This window comes from Macrobrachium rosenbergii, chromosome 56 (genome assembly GCF_040412425.1).
Source record: "Macrobrachium rosenbergii isolate ZJJX-2024 chromosome 56, ASM4041242v1, whole genome shotgun sequence".
Lineage (NCBI taxonomy): Eukaryota > Metazoa > Arthropoda > Malacostraca > Decapoda > Palaemonidae > Macrobrachium > Macrobrachium rosenbergii.
The window spans coordinates 54,263,515-54,286,753 of NC_089796.1; positions in this window are offsets into that span (position 1 = coordinate 54,263,515).

Genomic DNA, 23,239 nt, shown 5'->3' on the forward strand with positions numbered 1-23,239 from the left:
ACATATTGGCCGGTATTATGTAAGTAAAACCTGTACTTGGTTTGCAAGTATACTCAAGTACAAATTGGTAGTAAAACAATATCAATGATAAAAAGGAACTAAATGCAGTACGGTGACGGTGGGGTTCTGGGTACTAACAATAGCTAAATACCAAGATTATGCAGTTAGTAATGAAAAGCTTAAATGGACATTTACATAATGAACGAAGACCCTTCAATATTATCGAAACTGTACGTGAGTTCAGTCTTTGAATTTACAGTGCATATGTGTTTATAAATATCGGGCGGAACTGTCTAGCCACTTCTTGTTTAAAATTAATTATGTGGTATGTGTTCTTAGGCTGTAAGCGATTTGGCGTTCGTTTCTAAGAATTACAAAGAGTAATATTCATTATTGTTTATTTAATATTTTACAGAACCTGACTTCTTACTTGTTTATTAAAACAATTTACATGTAATGCTATAAAAAGTTCTTCTACCATTAATTTTTTTTTGTTCTTCATAGACCATTTCTACTTGAAGAGGATTCCAAAATCCATCCTGGCAGAAATTATAGTGACAGTGATTAATTTACAGACTTGTCACAATGATTATGATCACTGAGGCTGCTAAGTCATTTAGGGTTTATTTTTCTTTAATTAACTCCTTCCTGTTTTTTATTTCTCGTTATTGTCTGTTGCATAGCAAGAAAGGTGGATAGGTAGGATATATGTCAGGGATATCATTGTAGGTTGAGATGTTTCCATATCATTATAAAGAAAATAGTTTATATCCTTGATGCTTATGTAATTATACCCACTAAACATCCCCCGAATCTCGAAGTGTACGTAAATTTAGTGAAGGGAAGTTACATTGATTTGAGATCTTTGAAGTGATGATTAGATTATTTTAGTATTGTTAGATTGTTAGTGTCTCATGTTATTTATCTCGAATGTACAACTCTGATATTGAGCGCTTTTGTCATCTCACTTATTTGTTTCGTTTCAGGTATGTCTCCAAATTTCAGTGATCGACACTTTGGAAGGTGAGGGAATTTTTTTCACACTGCTGTTTATTAGAAAACTGAAATTTAGCTACTAGTTTAGGAGACTGGAGGGCTGACTTCAACACGTTGCTTTTATTTCTTATTGTAATATGTAACTGAAGAAAATTTCACCGCAGAATAATGAGTGTAAAGATTTGACATGCTGTTACAATGTAAAATTGGTCATTCTAACATTTGAAAAACTTTCAAGATTAAATATATTTTTTTTTTGCCTTGTAACGGCTTGCGGTTGTGATTTTTTTTTTTTTTTTTTTTTATTTTTGCTAAGAACAGCCCACCAGCAGTATTTGGAATCTTCTTAAATCATAATACTGAAAAACAGTTAAATTAGAACACTGTTCTCACTTAACTTTTGAAGTAAGAAGGTGTGGAACGTTGTCGCTGACCTTGAGGACGAAATACCATATCCCTTCCTCTTCCTCTTGTCTCTTTCTTCCCCGTGGCGCAGGCACTACTCCCGTCTCATAAGCAAGGAACCTGCGTTCGATTCCCACGCATGGCTTTGTTGAGTAAAGCCATGAATCTGGTACTTGGTTGTTACGGGAAAAATAATCAAAACTTGTGTAGTCAGAATCACGTCAGAATTTATGCCATCGCATAATTAAAATCAGTAGTGCTTCGACAAGGCAAACCTCATTCCACAGAGGTAAAACCACTCTCTAATATTCCTCTCTTTCTCTCTCTCTCTCTCTCTCTCTCTCTCTCTCTCTCTCTATTAGATTTTTTAAATATATATCTTTTTTTTTTATAAAAGTAAAGCTGTGCGTCCTTCAAAATTGAAATGCAACCATAACAAGGAAAATGAAAATCAGTACTGACCTGAAGCAATTGAAGCTGTAAATTTTAGTCCGTAAACATTAGTCTCATAAGGTGTGATTAGGATATTCTTAATATTTACGCTTGAAAAGAGTTAAATTTGGTGATAGGGCGCTGGATTGATAAAAATATTTTCATGTAATAGGTTGCTATTCCAAGACTGGATCTTGTCTCATACCTCTGTAGAGCCCTTTGTAGATTCCGACGGAACAATAAAACCAGTACTAGGGGTGCTTTTTCCCATCCGTGCCTTCTCGTCTCACCCCCAAAAGAGAAGGGAAGTTCGTTAATGAGTTTGTGTTAGCTTCAACCGATTAGTGGGTTGTATTTTCTCATGTGTACTATTCGGAACTTTTTTGTTGTTTTGAGTAATTAGATTGCCTCCTGAAATTACCAGGATCCTTGATGTTCCATCCTTCTCCCATGATTTGCAAAGTTTTCAGCAGTTTGGTTATCGAAGCAAACATCTGTCAAAACTGCCGAATGGGCTGCTGTGGTATTTCTTTGTGAAAATTTACGTATGTTGCGTCACACTCTGTTAATTTTTCTTGGTGGTTTTAATCCTGTTTTATCGTTTTATATGGTCGAGTTGTTGATGCTTTTCATGTGCCTCATTGTTTTTGTATTTTTAACAAGTTATCATGACAACGGATAAATGAATTTGGATAAATGCGGTCATATGCATTCACTGAATGACGTCCCCAGGTGATTAACTAATCTTGCTGAATATATTTTGTTCATTATTGTCACATATGTATTTGCAACTTCTTAGTATTCGTGAAAGGAAAAGCAGAAGACGCCGATTACTCGGGTGTTCTATTTGATAATCTCTTGGTCTATTAATTGCTTAGTGGCCTTGTAGTAGAGAGGTATCAGTCTTTGTTATCCCTTTGTTTAGTGTTCTTGTTATTTCTATGATTCACAGTCGCTTCCTTCCTTAGAGTTTAGGATGAATTTGGACAAAGAATCGGGTAGACTTTCCCTTAATTGTATTGCTTTAAAACTACTTTCTGCAGACTTACATCATTCATCATCACTCATCATTTATACTGTTTCTTGGCAAGTCACATGCTTGTTCATAAGATTACCGATACTAGATGTGACTGACTTCTGCGGGGATATTTCGTAAAATGCCTTGCATAATTATTTTCATTACGTGGTCAGGCTTATGTTGAGCGTGTTAGTTACTGTCCAGGTCAAAAGCGTTATCAAAGATTATTCTGTTTCCAAATTATTATAGAGACAATGATAGTGTTTGTGAGTGACCATTCGCCTTTTGTAGGCATGACTATGAATATGAGTTGCAAAAGTAGTACATAGATGTGGTTGAGAGATATGTTGTATGTATGTATTTAATTGTTATGCCCTAGAACAAGGTCAGATAGGGTCATAATTCTTATTACATCTGTTTTAAGAACAGCGTCATATCATCTTACATCCCTGAGATCCCCCCGTAGCAATGGCCAGCATTGGGTCAGCACTTTTCTCTCGTTGACTCCCTCTCCCGGTATCTATCCTCAGACAAAGGCCTACTGGAATAAAATGCCGAGATACAAAACTAGACTTTATTTGCAAATGTAACGAAAGTATTTCAGCAAAAGCTACGGTCATGAAATGAAGTGTTTCACACACCATAAAAATGGAAATCATAACTAGAGGCAACTGAGACTCACAATCAATCGAATTAATGATTCTAGACCAACCAATTCTAGTGACTAACACCCTGGTCACCAAACAAAATAAAAAGGTCATAATTATTCTAGACCAAAATAAATGTCATATAGTATGTTAAAAGAACACCACTTCCAAAATATTCGTCCTCACAGGACGAACCCAGAATTCCTATTAAAAGAAACAGCATATATTAAAACCTGAAATGGTGTATAAAGAAATCAACATTTAAAATGGAATGCATGATGGAGAACAAAATGGAAAAATGCATAATGGAGAACAGAGTAGTTTCACTGCTACACAAAGTGGGTATTCCTCATAATGTTTGGAAAGATATGTGTTAATGAGTTATCTTACTCACACTCTATGGCCGCATGGAAACCGTTCCTCACGGTGGCTGTTCCTATACACTAACACAGCTCAAAGAGTGAATCACGCCAGCCACAAATCGAAGTGAATAGCCATTGTATCCTCTCATAATATAACATTAGAGAGTGCACATATGCACGCACTCACTTAATAACCCCTCCCTGAAAGCGTGACGACACCATCGGGGTCAGTGTTCGAAGGATTCTACCTTCAGACCTCACAGATATCACAACGCTTCCACCAATCTGTCACTTTGTCTCCATGCATTTTGGCCATGATCAGAAGGCACAAATGAACGTGTCAGATACCCACTGTATCTAACTGCGGAAACCACCAATGTCAACATAAATGCCAGCTGCACCGGATACAACCTTTTCACAGGCCAGCACATAGTTTGCTAAAAGTCTTAATGTACTTTTTATTTTTAAATCTTAGATAGATAGATATAAAGTAGGTTAATATATAAGTAAAATTAACTTTATTCTAGTGATCAGTTCATATGGAGTGGTAGGAAAGTAACATTTTTTTTGTATATAATCTTTTAAAAATTTTACAATAGTTAGGAAATTATATTAAGTTATTTTGAAATGATGACTGGAAAAGCCCACCCACTGCGCATGTGTTTATATGCACTATGTATATGCACATCTACAATATGTATCCTTACATGTTTTCATGTGTGCTTTTCTTGCTGTTAGTGAAATATTACTATTAAAATGTGCTTTTCTTGAAGTGTTTACGAATTGAGTTATACAGTAAGGTTCAGAGGACTCATTGTCCACTGCATGGCAGTAGGAATCACTGATAAATTTGGAAGATTAATAGATAAGGGAAGTTTTCCAGGATTTTCTCCTCAGTTTAAAAAATTGGTTCCTTGCATGTAGGGCCTTAAAATGAACAAATACCATGAGGCTTTTCGGTTGTATGAAGGATTCTGTAATTATAGTGTCTTTGCACCTGAGTTTTTTTTTTTTTTTTTTGTCTGTCTCTCTCTCTCTCTCATATATATATATATATATATATATATATATATATATATATATATATATACTATATACATACATACATATATATATACATACAGACAGACAGACAGACTTACATACATGCATACATACATATATATATATATATATATATATATATATATACAGACTTATATATATATATATATATATATATATATGTATGTGTGTGTGTGTGTGTGTGTGTGTGTGTGGTGTAATAGGCACATTTACTCAATTCCTTTTCTTAGTGAATTGATGTAATCTTTAAATAATGAGAGAAAGATGATCATAGAGTAATGTTAAAGAACGAGTTGGCCACGGCCGTAGATAAGAATTCCACTGCATAGAATAGCCTGATGGTCAAGGATAGACAGTCTTGTGTGTAGCAATGACCACGTGCTCTTTGGCGTTATCCATACGCTAACTGTCGTACATCATTAAAATTTTTGTTCAGAAGTACGAGTAAATACCTACTGTTACGTACAAATGTTTTTCATTATTGATTTTTAACCTAATGGCTATTATTTCTTAAAGCATTGCTGTAACTTTATGTTAGTAATATTGTTTTTTGGATGCTTCAGAAAAGCTTTGATTGAAATATAAACTTTGGTATACTGAAAATGTTCATCAGCTTTAAAAAACAAGTGATTAAAGAAAATATATGGACGAAGTTTAATGGTAAAAGATTTGACTTTCAGATTCATATAAAAGATTGGAATTACATTGACATAAAATTTAACGTTCGGAATGATACAACCAGAACAGAACATGATGGGAAGTTGAATTAAGAAACTGAGATATTTCGAGAACGTGCGTTCATTCCTGTTTAGTCAAGTCATGGGAAAAAACTTTTGTCTTTATAGCTAACTGTTCTATTCGCTGTAAGACCTCGATCCTTATAACATTTACCCATCAAATTGCATGGAGACTCTAGAAGCCAGTTGTGTATATCTTTGTGTATATCTTTGTCCCCGAATCTTTTGTTGTTTCTAAGATTAAGAGAACGCTGACGTAGGAACAAGGCGCGGTTACGATAAAAAAAAAATTCGTGTAAAATCGGTGATATCTTAGTCGTCAATGCAGTTATAATATTAATCATCAGGCTTTCTTATTCTTAATCATAACTAGCGATGCGATAAGATTCCTTTTTAGATGGGTACGAGAAACAGTATACATTTCATTAAAGGGAAACCTATCCTTTCACGGCCTAGATTTTACAGTGAAAACAACACCATTTCAGTCAAACATGAAAGGAGCCAAATCTTTTCGTTCTGAGAAAGAACCCTGCTCCATACTTTCCGGTGCTGAACATGCGTATTCAATAGAAAGAAGAAAAACAATTTCCAAAAGAGAAAACAGGATTTCTCGGGCTGAATTTTTCCAAAGGGAATGTTTCACAAAACGTCAAGTGAAAAACAACTTTTCTTGGAGTTTTCTCGGTTACTGGACCTTGAAACCTTCAGGAGAGCTTCAATCTTTTCCCTTAGAATATTCTTGGGCCGTACCAGGAAGACTGAAAGTGGGTCTTATGGTTTTCTGGTTCGCAATTTCTTGATACGTCATATTAAAATTAAAGTTTAGCATTGTTGAGTGATTAGGGATTACAGTAGTATTCTCTTTCCTTTTTACGGTTATTGAGAAACAGAAAGACGGATAGAGATTCTTTTAAAAGTATTTTCATAAATAAATAGCGGCTCTGCGCTTCCCTTTAATGAATAACAGACGACGTTCTGGTAAAGGTTCAACTTGGGACTGGATAGAAATCTGTAAACGTTTCAAGGTTAATATTTGGAAACGTTCAAGGTTAATGTTGAACGGACAGAAAATGAATGAAAATTACTAGTAAAAGATCTGCCAAGTAAAAAGTGTGAAAGGATACCTCGGTAGTGGTAAAGCCTCTGAGATTCATTGCATGAATCTCACAATCTGTGGTAGTGCTTTGGAAGTGGTGAAGACACAGCGGAAACATAACGTTGATGAACTGCAGAAATAGTAGGAAAATAGCCACAGAAGCACACAAACATATGATGCGTTATGTCGTAAGCAAACTTAAGGAATATTGTTGGCAGCCAAAAAATAAGTACATAAGTAGTAACGGCAGTAATAATGGCAAAGGCTTAGCAGGTGGTTAGTGCCGTCAATGCACCTCACGCGGTGCACTGTAGGCATTACTTGCAGCGACCCTTCGGCCTCTAGCTGCAACCCCTTTCAATCTTTTTACTGTAGCTCTAGTTATATTCTCATTCTTCCATCTTACTTTCCACCCTCTCCGTACAATCAGTTCTTGGTGCATCTGCGAGGTTTTCCTCCTGTTACACCTTTAAAATCTCTTTACTCTTAGTTTCCCTTTCAGAAGTCCCAATGCTTGGCTTTTGGTCTAAATCTTATATTTCACTCATTCATTCAATAATGGCAAGGTTTTAGAAATAAAGGAAATCATAATGGTAGAAATGGAAAATAATTCCAGTAGTGATGTTGATAACACTAATAAAGATAATAGCAAGTAAAGTTTTTTTGTTTCAGACGGTCTGCGCTTTTCGGAAAAAGCGGAAAGGGAAAAAGTAGGCTTAAGTGGAACAAAGGTCTATTGTATTTGATTTACTCCTGTAAAATTGTCATAATCTTCATGATACTGTATAGACTTCGGGAAGAGTCTGCCCGAATGAGCGTTGGAAGTTCTTAAAAAATGAGATGGTTCTTTAAATGCGAAAGTTTATTGAGCTTCATTGGATATTCATGAAATTTCGAGTCCTCGCCCACCTTCTACACCTTTGCTTTATTCTTGAAATACTTACTTTTGCCCGTGAAGCGTTTGTGAATCATTAGAATTTTCTCCTTGTGCCATTTGTGATAATTGTGTTCGCAACAGCTTGTTGAAAGAGATGTTTCTTATAATTCCTCTTCGCGATAAACTGCAAAAAACTTGAGTGAGGAGGGGATATTTCTCTCTCTCTCTCTCTCTCTCTCTCTCTCTCTCTCTCTCTCTGTGTGTGTGTGTGTGTGTGCGCGCCACTCCGTATCGTGTACAAAAAATTCAAAGTAAATCTTTATATCTTTTCCCTTGTGAAATTGTTCTCGCGCCTAGTGAATTTCAAAGGGCCTCGCCTGCAGTGTAATAGAGGCAAACAATGTCGTTCATGTGCATACGTGGTTGCAGTGTGCAGTCGCTCATGTAATTTTAGCTGCCATATTTTTGTGGGCGAGGACAAGAACATTTTGAAAGACCCTCGTATATTGCAGATTTATCTGGTCCACTAAATTCATGCGATACCATATAGCCACGTATATTTTACTTAGTTCACGTTCCTGCCATTGGAAGAATGTGAGAAAATATGAGGGTTTAGTGAAACTGTAGGATAGTGTGTAATGAACCGTGAAGTAGATGTGCTTCATTATTAAAATATCAGGAGCATGTGTTATTTATTTCATATTAGTAATCCCATCCTAACTGACAGCAAGATTTTTTTAATTGCGTGGGTCTTCATGCGACTGTAAGGCAATATTAATGGTCATTCTACACGGCTTCAACATTGAAGAACACAAGGACGGGTAAGTTTTTATGGCTTACAAATATCTCGCTTGAAATCCGTCAGCTGCTTCAAATTCGAATGACTGCTGGGCAAATAAAAATAACCTATTTACTGTTCAGGAGTTTATCTTTCATCAGTTGATTTATTTTCTTGTTTTACATTAATTTATTTCCTCGTATATACAAACCGTCGAAATTTCACTTTTACCCTCGTCAAGTCAAGTTGTGAACAATAACTTCGTGCTCTTATTTTTCTGTTCCGTCATCCATTATGATTGATGTGGACTTTTTCTTCTAACACCTATATACAATTAATTACAGCTCATTCTGATACCTTTTCTTGGTGCTCTTTTGTTGGAACCTCTGTACGAAGGTTCCAGTCCTGCCATATATATATATATATATATATATATATATATATATATATATATATATATATATATATATATATATATATATATATATATGTGTGTGTGTGTGTGTGTGTGTGTGCATATAATGTATGTATATAAACGGTATGTGTTTATGTGTGTGCGTGTGTGTGTGTAATTGTATGTATGTACGAGCGGGAATTAAACAAAAACAATTGTTCGTATATTTTCCCCTCGTACATACATACATACATGCATACATACATACGTACATACATCAATACACACATACATTATTGTTTTGGAAAAGAGGAACTGCAAAATACTCTGCCATAATTTTCATGCAATATGAACAGCAGGATGCGAGGGTCCTTTTTGAATATTCCTTGCATAGTCATGTGCATTAGGAGATATACTGTACTTCTCACAATATACTTGCTTGTGTTTGTCAGAGATTAAAGTTATTCATGCTCTAGCTTGTATTTTACCATATTTAGAAGGGATTTCTCTCATGCAGTTTACTTGAATTTTTTTTCCATATATGTTCCTCTTGATGATATTTTTGGGTACAGATTTTAGTCCTATATTATCACGGAATTTTATTATAGACGAACTAGAATTCAGCAATGTCAAACTTCCACAGAAAGACAATGTTTCTCCTTGGTATCTGTATGTTTATGGAGTTTTTGCTTAACGCTAATGGTGGGTGAAAACAAACATCAATATAAAGTATGTTCTTACAGTGTAATCTTGTGGAATGATACAAAATAAACATGGGACACAAATTAAATGTAACTGTTGGGACGATCTGTGCCTAACTAACTGAATGATTGTCTTGGAACCAACAGTATTGCCAAAATGGTGAAATAGCATTATTACTATTACATGCATCATTAAAGGAGGCATCCGTTCTACATGAATATGTGAACATTATTATTATTATTATTATTATTAATTATTATTATTATTATTATTATTATTATTATTATTATTAAGGACGCTGTATTATTGGTATATAAACATAAGAATAAAATACTCAGTATAAGACAATAAATGAAATTTGAACATTTCTCTTATTACAAATGTGCTACGATGTCTTTCATATGCCAACACCTCCTTCGCCCCTCACGCTCGTCGTGCTCAAGTGGACTCCTTTCCTATGAGCCTTTGAGAATGATCTGGGGTGACTGGGGGTTATCATTTAAGGACTACTTTTCTAGGTTGGAGCAATGGGTCTTGGAGGAGGTGGGGAGGGGGTCAACAATAGAAGGTGGCACTGGGTGGAAGAAACGATGGTTTTCCCGCCACACACGACCACTCGGGAGACAAAGTCGTGGTCCCTGGACCTTCCATCCCATGACTTTTCCAACTTTGTCCCCAATGGTGAGATGTTGAGTCTTGGATCCGAACTTGTTGTCTAACACTCATCCTGGGTAAGGTACAAGTGTACTTTTTGTACTGGTTCTTGACCTGCTCAGCATTGGTGGCAGCACGACGGCCACAGCCCTCAGTCTTGGCCTGCCATTGTTATGAGAATGGTTGAGGGTGGGCTGGGGTACAGGACCTAAGAGGTCAGCCATACAGGATCTGGGCAGGGGAGTGTCCTGTGAAGTTGGGAGTATTTCGAAGCTCTAACAATCCTCAGTTGAATGCTTCACAATCAGTGTTGCCAGATGGTGCTGTTGTTAAGATGAGGTGCTTGATTGACTTCAGGGTGGCCTTGCCATGACTGTTTTGTTGTTGGTAATGCAGTGAGGTTACCACATGCCAAACTCGTAGGAGGAACACCAATTTCTCAGAAGTAGTGACAAAAAATATCTTGATGGTGTTATTGGTAGCAGTGTCACCTTTGTGCGGGACAACAACAGGCCAGCCTGAGAGTTCATTGACTAAGACGTGAAAGGCTTTGCTGCAACAATGAAGAAGTCTGCAGAGATGGACTCAAAGGGCCTGGTAGGGGTATCATCATCCATTAAGGGTTCTTATTGTTGCGATGGCTGCAATATCTGGCATGACTCACAAGCTCTGACTATGTTGGCAATGTCGGAGTCAATACCGGCCAAAAAGACTCTGCTTGGTGGCTTCCACACCTTTGCAGCTTTTATGTAAGTGGGACAAGGTGCTGTGCTGGGGGGCAGCAGGCACCACAATTCTTGTTCCATACAGGATGAGTACACTGTTGGTGTAGAGGTCATCCCATATCTTCAAGTATGGGAGTAAGGAGTTGGGAAGATCATATATATTGGAGGGGAATCTTGAGGTGACACAATGACGTAGATCAGTGCATGAATAGTCCATTCTTGCTGTGGCACAAAGGTCCTAGAGAATCCTATCAGCATCTCTAGCTGAAGACTCTTCTGAAGATGTGATGGCATTCACAGCCATGACAGCATGAAGATGGGTGGCAAAAGAAGTATCTGAGATCTTGTCCTCTAGCATGTGGCGGCTGATTGGGGCTTCAGACACAGCATCAGGAATGTAAAGTGACTTGCCAGCATACCACACAGATGCGAAGAGGTAGTGTGAAATCTTCTCCTTCAGGCAATGGTGGGAATTGCCAGTAGTGCTCAACATGTAGTAATTCAGAATAGGTATGGGGGGCAGTGATCCATCATTACAGTGGAATTCTGTAGGCCAGCTAAATATAGCCCATAGTTCACCATCGCCCAGACACAATGGCTAGAACCTCAAGCTTGATGGTGGCATAATGCATCTATGCATCAGTAAGAAACCAAGAACCACACTGAACTAGACATGGGCTTCCACGGCCATGGCTCTGCAGAAGGGCACATCCAACCCTGTTGAGGCATAAGGCCTCTGTCTGAAGGGCAATGGGAGCAAAAGGTGAGAACAGGTGGGCTGGTAAAAGCTAATTTCACTCGTTGAAAAACCTCATCATGATAAGGTGTCCAAACAAATGTTCTCTTGGGGCTTGTCAGGGGTCGTAGAGGCTGAGCTGCAGCAATGTTGGGGGTGAACTCTGCTAGCTGGTTGACCAGTTCCATGAATGATTAGAGGTCGTTCAAATTGGCACAGGGTGAAGAAATCCCTGATGGTGCTGAATTTTTCTTGGTCAGTTGAAATACCATCTTCTGAGCGGGTGTATCCAGAGAAGTTTATGGTGGGTACTGCAACACAAATTTATCATTGTTGTGGGTGATCCTAAACTTGCAACACCTGGTTATCACTTTGTAGATATGCTGGAGGTGCGTATAGTAGTCTTCATCATAGAGAAAATGTTGTCATTGACTTTTGACTCCTTGAAGGGCTATACCACCTCGCAGGAAGAAGACATCTCCAGTAGCTGTGAGGCTCATCGGTCCTTTACAGCATTTGAACCGACAGTATGGCATAATAAAGGTAGTCAAATGCTGATCTCCTTGTGCAAGTTCCTTTGCCAGTACCCACAGAGGGCATCAGCTGTGGTGAAATACCAGTCCTTTGGGCCCATACTACTAATAGCTGTGAAGGATGTGGGTGAAGGGTAGGCTGGGCAGGAAACATGGCTATTTAGTTTGGAGGGGTCAACGGTAATCCATATTCCTGGTCCGTTCTTGCTGACAGCAACAAGGAGGTGGCACCAGATTGAAGGTCCATCACCAACAGATTTAATTATTCCTTGGGCCACTTTGGAATCTAGCTCTTCCTTGACCTGATGCTTGAAGGTGAATGGAATCTGTCTTGGAGTTTGTATGATGAAGGGCACTGCATCATCCTTTAGGTGGATCCTCATGGGAGGAACTGCCATACGCTTGAAAAGAGCTGACTTCAAGTCTTCTCTGGAGATTGACATGTTCTTGAATTCTTTTATTAAATATTCCTTAGCTTCTGAAAGTAGTGTGGTGGCTGAGATGAGTAGCTCCTTGCATCTGTTGATAAGTTTTACGTTCAAAATGGACTTAGGGAAGTCTGAAGATATTATGGCCAACTTTTGACAATGAGCTTAAGACAAAAGCAGAGTCTGGACATTTTTGTGGACTTGAATCCTGGATGAACAAGACTGCTTGCCTAGAGTAAGGGTAGCCTGGACTGTACCAAGACCAGGTGTCATTTGAGACCCACCCACAGTGAACATAACAGTTGGGGGGAGGAGGAGTTTTCAAGCTGCTCCTGGGGATAACCGAGCTTTCAAAATGTTGGCTAGTTGTGGTGACATCCACACCTGTGCCTGGTAACATCTGTATGTGAGAATTAACATTGCCAAATGACAGGACACAAGATGGATTTTGGCTTCTTTGAGACAGTGTAGGAAGGTGATCCTAAGCAATGATAGCTGTTCTTCCTTTAATCTAGAATCTTGCTAGAGTTGGAGGAAGTACCACTGTTGCTTGAAGATCCATCTCATTTGTTCTTCATTTCCCTACAGCACTTATCAAAGTGTCCAATGCAATGGCAAAGTTGGTACTGGCCTTTGGTGGCAGAACATTTAATTGTCATGGACCAGTGACCAAACTGGGCATGGCTTTTACAATTGTTGTTGGCTGCTGGGAGATATCGGGGTCGTAATGATGTGCACAACACTGGCAGAAAAAAAAATTGGCTTCGATGCCTGTTCTGACGGTTGGGGCTTTTCACTTTACTTATTCTTCCTTTCCTTCTTGGAGGCAGAAGTAGCACACAACTGGTTGGTTGGAGGCACGTATGGCAGAGGTTGCACTTTTGGCAGCTTCATATGACTGACTTGTTGAGATAAAGTCTTGTAACAGTGACTTAGTGTCCAAGGAGATTAATTTTTGTACCAATTCTGCATCTCCAACACCCATCAGAATATCCATTTTCAACTGGGTCTCCTGGTATGCAGCTGCGAATATTCCTTGGGAATAAGTCAACTTCCTATGTGATGTGTCAGTCTCATATAGAAATCAGCAAAAGACTATACTTCCACTTATTTGCAGCTATGCAATTCCCTTCGGCAAATTATTGTGTTGCGTAGAGCCTTTATGTGAGATTGTAGGGTATCCAGAACTTTGTCTACAGACATTTTGGTGGAGGGGGAAATTTGGAAAATATGCTCCAACACATGTTGAGTTTCAAGGGCCAGGCACAGTCCCTGAACATTTGGAATGTTGCATCAACCTCGAGTGGGGGAACTGGTGTGGAGTCACTTGAGTTGGGAGTTCGAGTAATTGAGAGCATCTGGATGAGAGCATTAAACTTGGGATTTTTCTCCTCTCTTCAAAGCTCATTCTCCCTTCTATGCAACTCCTCTTGTTGTCTTCTTGCTGCTTCCTCAAGTCTTCTTTGTCTTCCTTCTTGCTCTTCACATCGTTGTCTTTCCTTTTCATAAAGGAAGGATTCCTCCAGAAACTTTATGAAGGTGAGAAAATCCATGCTGTATTGAGACTACAAGAGTGGTTGGGATGGGAAGGCAGGCCCCTCTCCCACAACATTCCCATTGTGGGCATGTCCTGTAGGCTTCTCTGATGTGCTACATGTGCATGTGCGGTTTACTAAATCTTCTGACTCCATCGTTACCTGTAATGTGCAGTGGAAAACTTTAAGTGAAATTACAAACAAAGTTTCTCCATAAAACAAAAGTTTTACAAATAAAAAAGCAGCAAGATTGTTGTGTGCCGAGCGAGACAGACCTACTAAGCACAGTGACGGTTCTTGGATGGCTCACTCGTTAGCCGCCTAGAGGAAATGCATGATGAAGGGTGTGATTATTAGCGCTTTTTCTGGATATGATTGGGAATCGGCCTAAAATCATAATGAGGACACAAATGCATATACAAAAAGAGAGCATTATATCACATTACACTCGCGTAAACCACTGCATTGCACTAATAGATAATAAATCCAATACTGCTGGCTTTCTCAAAAATTCACATGCACATTAACATAGAGATTAGTGGCGTCCTTAAGTTCCGGTTACAGGTCCCTTTAAGAAGTAACTTGTGCAAACACTGCTATTTTCACTGCCAGTTATATTTATGGTCTTGCTCAACACAAATGGTGGTTGAAAGCAAACACCAGTATAAAGTAGGTTCTTACAGTATAATCTTGTGGAATGATACAAAATAAACAAGGGACACTAAGTAGATGTAACAGTCGGTGAAATAGCATCATTACATTGACAAGCATCAGTAAAGGAGGCATCGTTCTATATGGACATTTGAACATCTTTGTTATTAAGGGAGGTACATTAATACCATATGAACACAAGAATAAAATACTCGATATATGATAATAAATGCAGTTGAAACATAAGCAATGTCTTTCATATACCAACAGTATCCTTATTTTTTTTGTGGGGTTCTGTGATTGCACATATTTTCTGGTGGCGAATATATTTTAATCTTGTATAAAATCACCCTATCCCTCCATTTATTTCCATCGGGAATATTAATCCCGGCAAGTATGTGAAGGGTCGTCTTCTACAATTTCCAGTCGCTGAACGTGAAATGGGAGACCCTGGGTACAAAGAAACTTTTTGGTTAGGGCTGCATTCTGGGAAATGTTATGTTTCTGTGAAATAAAGTTTTAGCGATGCATTATGAAAAGTTTTTCAGGTTATGTTGCTCACCCTACATATTCAACCAAAAGTTCATTTAACAGATCAATTTATATTAAGTTTTACTTTACAAATATCCCTAAAATACCCCTCCTTATATTTTGTCTTTTAAAATGATTTTGTTAAAACTAATGAGTGATTTCCAGGAAATTTTCTTGGTGGTCATCAGTACGCTAGATACTAGGCCTACTGTTGATGTCATACACCAGTCACTTATCATTTAAATTGATGTTGATCTGGCAGGAAATTTTTCAGTATATTAATGATATAATACCAGCTCAACAAAGCAATTCCCTTAAATATTGATATAAAGATTCTTTAAAAGATAAACCATAATATGCGTCAACCAGCCTTTTAGTGAACTGAAATTTAAAAAATAAAGCTTGTAATTCCTTTTTGCCTCGTAGAATACTGCAGCTGAAATGAAGCTTTAGATTTTCGTAAGAATACTACGTTGAGGAAAATCTTTTAGACTTTCAAGACATGTATTCTATTTATGGGTTGCATCTGTGAAATGACAAAACTGAAGGAGCGGCATAATTTACTCTCTTGGCCATAGGGAACGTGTAGTGAATGCATGTTTGGTCTGGGAACCGAGGCAGAAAGCACTAAAAGAAGGGGCGAAAAAGCTTCCAGGATTGTACCCTCGTAACTTTCTAGTAATATTCACTTTCCGCTGACCATCTGCTCTTTCATTGTATGGCGTTGATATTGATGGTTTGTTGGGTCTTCTTCTCTATACCACAGAAAAATAATATTAAATGAATGAGTAATATTAGTCGTCCTCATTATATCTGTCGATTGAGAGGTGAAAAGGTTTTCCAAATGTGAGTCATTGTTGACTTCATGGATGATAGTAGCGTTCGAGAAAAGTCACCTACCGAGGAGAGTTCTTCCTATTGATAGATTTTCCAGACTGATATCAAATGTAAATGACGAATCCATCGTTATTCGAAAACTTCGAAGGTTCCAGACTGCGAAATGCTTTTGGGAAGTTGTAGTCTCTCTGTGTTTGAATATGAACTTTGAAATGTTTGTGTTACCAGTTTGTGTTGTTACAGTAAACAGTTGATAGGGCTGCGCATCACCGTTTAACCCCAAAGCGAATGCGTAATATGAAGGTTAAATAATAGAAATCCCCTTTCTTTGCATTCTGTATGTTCATAGAACTTAAAATGTTTTATAGCATTGCAGAATTTTCTTCATGAAATTGGTAAACTTAACTCATTACCATTGTCAACCCCATCTTAGCATAGTTTTTTTCATTTTGAACTCATAGTACAGTGCACTTGTTGCCGTCTTCTTATTTCAAACTTCTTGTAGTACAGTGCACTTGTTGCCGTCTTCTTATTTCAAACATCTTGTATGGAAAGAACTGTAGGTTGTATTTTTTGCTTACCAGTGTCATTGTTGGTGATAATGCCTTAGCATTCTTGTCACGCCTAATTAACAACCTCATAAAATCAGTTTATGTTATGTAGTTTTAAGAGTACAGGAAAATGATGAGATAAGAAACAAGAAAACTTGCAATGAATCCTAATAGATTTATATTAAAGAGAGTAAAGATTGAGTCTCGTTTTACTTGGAAAATATATTGCCAAGACTATTCAGATAGAGGACTTAACTATAAGTTTGATTTGGTCTGCAGTGATTTTATATATATAAATATATATATATATATATATATATATATATATAGATATATATATAGATATATATATATATATATATATATATAGATATATATATATATATATATATATATATATATATATATATATATACATATACTGTGAGTGTATGTAAGTTTGCATGTGTGTATGTAATTTTTCTGTTTATTCTCTTTTATTGCTTATTGAATTTAGCGTCTTCTCTCTCTCTCTCTCTCTCTCTCTCTCTCTCTCTCTCTCTCTCTCTCTCTCTCTCTCTCTCTCTCTCTCAGATTTCAGATAGATTTTGTAACCTTGTCACAGAATAAAAGTCTTATTTCGATTTGTTTTAGTGACGATTTTTTGTTTTACAAGAAATTCATATATTAGAACCACAAGTGAAATAAATGGTGTATTTAATTGAAAAAGAATTTTTGTATCGAGTTTTAGAAGAAAGACAGCATTATTACTTTTCGTTTTCCTATTTGATCCGGACACTTAAAACTCCAAGTGTGAAGGTAGTCTTATTTTCGCCCACATTATCTTTCATGTTATATCATGCATACACTAGCAGCAATATATTACTCAAACCATCCAATGCCTACAGATACACACATTATATATATACATATATATATATATATATATATATATATATATGTATGTATGTATGTATAGTATATATATATATATATATATATATATATATATATATATGTATATATATATATATATATGCATGTATATGTATATGTATATATATATATATATATATATTATATATATATATATATATATATATTATATATATATATATATATATATATACATATACATATATATATATATATATATATATATATATATATATATATATATATTAAATATATGTGTTATTGATCACTAAACACTGGATAGTTTGAGTAATATATATATATATATTATATGCTAGTGTATCACTAGCATGAATATAAGTTGCTAATGATGAACATGACAGATAATGTGGGTTGAAACAAGACTACCTCCACACTTAGAGTTTTAAGTGTCCGGATCAAAATGGAAAGTAAAGTAAAAATGTTATCTTTCTTCTAAAACTCGATACAAAAATTCTATTTTCAATTAAATACATACACACACACACATAACACACACACATATATATGTGTGTGTTTGTGAGCTTATCACTCTTACACGTGATTTTATATATCAAACGCCACCCTGGTTTTATATATCAAGCACCACCAAGTTGTACATCCTGACCAGCTTCGGTTTTATTGTTTGCTAAGCCACCTTCAGATCACTGTGGTAGAAATTTAAAGTGGTAGAAATTTATATATATATATATATATATATATATATACAGAATATATATATATATATATATATATATATATATATATATATACAATATATATATATATATATATATATATGCTATCCAGGTACTGTGGGTGATCATGAAATTTGACAAAGGGACTTTGGTTCCTATGCAGGCCATAAAGTGTATTTGGGTGGACACAGTGGTAGTGGAAGCCTTTCATGCCTTGGCTTGATAGACATTCTGCAGAAGGTAGTGCAGATTTTGATGACATAGCCCACTCAACTTGCAGGACAGTGGCAGGTGCTGATAGGGCACCTGGTATCCCTGGAGAAACCATGTGCCCTCAGGAGATCCTCCTCTGCTCCCTGCAGTTGTAGATAAACAAGGCTTGGCAGCAGCTAGAGAAGCCCCTACACCAACAAATACTTGTGACCAAAGAACTGAGATGGGATCTGAGTGGTGGCTGGACTCCCGCATTGACCAGCAAGGATTGCCACTCACCAAGCTATCCCTAGGGATGCTGATGTTCTCCGACGTCTCCCAAAGGGGATGGGGAGCGTACCTTGATGGCAGGTGTGTTTCAGGTACTGGGGAACCAAGGAGTACAAAGAACACATGAGCCTCCTCAAGATGTGAGCTGCATGGCTGGCTGCAACACTTCCTGGAGCGACTTAAGGGCCACTCAGTAGTCGTGATTAGTGACAACACTGTAGTGGTCTACATCAACAAGCAGGGAGGGACAATATCAATTGAACTGTGTGTACTAGCAGTGAAACTGCATGACTAGTTGGAGGAAGGGGGTTAGACCTTACAGTGAGGCACATCCCGGGGAAAAGGAATGTAGTGGACAGTCAACTAAGCAGGAAAGCCCAGATCTCCGGTGCCAGACCTGAGACAGTAGGATGCCTTTCAACATACATGGGACAACTTGGATGTGTATACCTTTTCCTTCTAGAGCCAGTTGGGAAATGTCCTGAATCGACTCTTCCTGTCCCAGGGCCTATGGATGACAGTGGTGGCTCCCTTGTGTGCGGAGTGGTGCATGGGTGTGCTGGCACTGATGATTGGCATGCCAAGAGAACTTCCTCAGACCCCACCATCTCGGTTCAAGACTACAGTGGGAGGTACCACCAGGCTGCCAGCCCCATTGCCTCCACAGGTGGAGGGTATCCAGCAGCTTGTGTGAAAGATTGGCTTTTCAAAAGGTGCTGAGATGGAAAGGTTAGGAACACTCCATCTGTCCTCCACAGGAATCTATCAGGGGAAGTGGGCCTTCTTCTGTGATTGGTGGCATAAGAAGGGGTCATTCTCAGCTCAAGGCCTATTTGCAAAGGGTGGCAGACTTCCCGGTTTACCTCTGGCAAGAAAAGAACTCGGTAGTGGCAGTAGAGAGCTACAGAGCATCTCTTTCACGAGTGTTCAGACCTAGAGGGATAGACCTGTCTGTGCCATGGGAGCTGTTGTCTCTCATTAGTGGGATCAGACAAGCATATCCCCCTAGGGAATTTAACCCAATAACCGTTTTCTATGGGAAGCAGCTTTGGTGCCCCCAGCTGTCAGCTAAGAGTGCAACCAGCAAAAATTTACTCAACCCAGACCGTCAGCAAAAAGTAAAAAACACAACATGGCAACTACTCTCCAGGCCACGCTATCTTTTGAGGGCTGGGGGGGCTACGTTTTTTTTTTTTTTTTATCAGTTTCTGTATCTTATTCAATATATTTTAACCCATATAAGACTATTATCGTGTATACGGCCGTTTCCCTTTCACCACTGTCATGTATTTATACGTTTGCTCTTTTCAGCCATGATAATATCAGCAATTTATCCCTGGCGACATTTGGAAAATAACATTCTCTTAGACTGACACACGTGCATTGTTTCATGTATGGAGGTTTATTTGTTGTGTATGAAAATCTTTCTTTTTGACGTTCTAGAATTTATAAATAACAGGTTACAACAATTAATCATTCGAATTATAGTTATTACTAATCATCAGATTTTTATTTGACAAGCCATATAATGGTATATATTCGAGCTGTTTCCAAAAGATCTTGCATTTGGTAGTCTGTATAATCCAATCTTTAGGCTAAAACCTAGGTTCCTGTTATGAATTCTACATCATCCAAGATGCATGTCTGTTTTCTAAATAAAAAATATTAAAAATAAACTGTATGGAATTTCTAAGTCATATATATATATATTACATACATACATACATACACAACACACACACACACACACACACACACACACACACACATATATATATATATATATATATATATATATATATATGTATGTATGTATGTATATGTATATATATATATATATATATATATATATATATATATATATATATATATATATATATATATATATATATATATATATATATATATATATATATATATATATATATATATACATACATACATATAATACGCACACACATATATATATATATATATATTATATATATATATATATATATATATATATATATTAAATATATGTGTGTGTGTATCACTAGGCACTGGATGGTTTGGAGTAATATAAGCAATTGCTGCTAGTGTATGCATGATGTAACATGACAGATAATGTGGGCGAAACAAGACTACCTCCACACTTAGAGTTTTAAGTGTCCGGATCAAAATGGAAAGCGAAAAGTAAAAATGTTATCTTTCTTCTAAAACTCGATACAAAAATTCTATTTTCAATTAAATACATACACACACACACACGCACACACACACATATATATGTGTGTGTGTTTGTGAGCTTATCACTCTTACACGTGATTTTATATATCAAACGCCACCCTGGTTTTATATATCAAGCACCACCAAGTTGTACATCCTGACCAGCTTCGGTTTTATTGCTTGCCAAGCCACCTTCAGATCACTGATGGAAAGTGGTAGAAATTTATAATATATATATATATATATATATATATATATATATATATATATATATATATATAATATATATATATATATATATATATATATATATATATATATATATATATATATATATATATATATATATATATATATATATATATATATATATGCTATCCAGGTACTGTGGGTGATCATGAAATTTGACAAAGCGGACTTGGTTCCTATGCAGGCCATAAAGTATTTGGGTGGACACAGTGGTAGTGAAAGCCTTTCATGCCTTGGCTTGATAGACATTCTGCAGAAGGTAGTGCAGATTTTGATGACATAGCCCACTCAACTTGCAGGACAGTGGCAGGTGCTGATAGGGCACCTGGTATCCCTGGAGAAACTATTGCCCTCAGGGAGATCCCTCCTCTGCTCCCTGCAGTTGTAGATAAACAAGGCTTGGCAGCAGCTAGAGAAGCCCCTACACCAACAAATACTTGTGACCAAAGAACTGAGATGGGATCTGAGTGGTGGCTGACCCCGCATTGACCAGCAAGGATTGCCACTCACCAAGCTATCCCTAGGATGCTGATGTTCTCTCCCTGACGTCTCCCAATGGGGATGGGGAGCGTACCTTGATGGCAGGTGTGTTTCAGGTACTGGGGAAAACCAAGGAGTACAAAGAACACATGAGCCTCCTCAAGATGTGAGCTGCATGGCTGGCTGCAACACTTCCTGAGCGACCTAAGGGCCACTCAGTAGTCGTGATTAGTGACAACACTGTAGTGGTCTACATCAACAAGCAGGAGGACAATATCAATTGAACTGTGTGTACTAGCAGTGAAACTGCATGACTAGTTGGAGGAAGGGGTTAGACCTTACAGTGAGGCACATCCCGGGAAAAGGAATGTAGTGGACAGTCAACTACAGGAAAGCCCAGATCTCCGGTGCCAGACCTGGAGACAGTAGGATGCCTTTCAACATACATGGGACAACTTGGATGTGTATACCTTTTCCTTCTAGAGCCAGTTGGGAAATGTCCTGAATCGACTCTTCCTGTCCCAGGGCCTATGGATGACAGTGGTGGCTCCCTTGTGTGCGGAGTGGTGCATGGGTGTGCTGGCACTGATGATTGGCATGCCAAGAGAACTTCCTCAGACCCCACCATCTCGGTTCAAGACTACAGTGGGAGGTACCACCAGGCTGCCAGCTCCCATTGCCTCCACAGGTGGAGGGTATCCAGCAGCTTGTGTGAAAGATTGGCTTTTCAAAAGGTGCTGAGATGGAAAGGTTAGGAACACTCCATCTGTCCTCCACAGGAATCTATCAGGGGAAGTGGGCCTTCTTCTGTGATTGGTGGCATAAGAAGGGGTCATTCTCAGCTCAAGGCCTATTTGCAAAGGGTGGCAGACTTCCCGGTTTACCTCTGGCAAGAAAAGAACTCGGTAGTGGCAGTAGAGAGCTACAGAGCATCTCTTTCACGAGTGTTCAGACCTAGAGGGATAGACCTGTCTGTGCCATGGGAGCTGTTGTTCTCATTAGTGGATCAGACAAGCATATCCCCTAGGGAATTTAACCCAATAACCGTTTTCTATGGAAGCAGCTTTGGTGCCCCCAGCTGTCAGCCAAGAGTGCAACCAGCAAAAATTTACTCAACCCAGACCGTCAGCAAAAGTAAAAACACAACATGGCAACTACTCTCCAGGCCACGCTATCTTTTGAGGGCTGGGGGGGCTACGTTTTTTTTTTTTTTTATCAGTTTCTGTATCTTATTCAATATATTTTAACCCATATAAGACTATTATCGTGTATACGGCCGTTTCCCTTTCACCACTGTCATGTATTTATACGTTTGCTCTTTTCAGCCATGATAATATCAGCAATTTATCCCTTGGCGACATTTGGAAAATAACATTCTCTTAGGACTGACACACGTGCATTGTTTCATGTATGGAGGTTTATTTGTTGTGTATGAAAATCTTTCTTTTTAACGTTCTAGAATTTATAAATAACAGGTTACAACAATTAATCATTTGAATTATAGTTATTACTAATCATC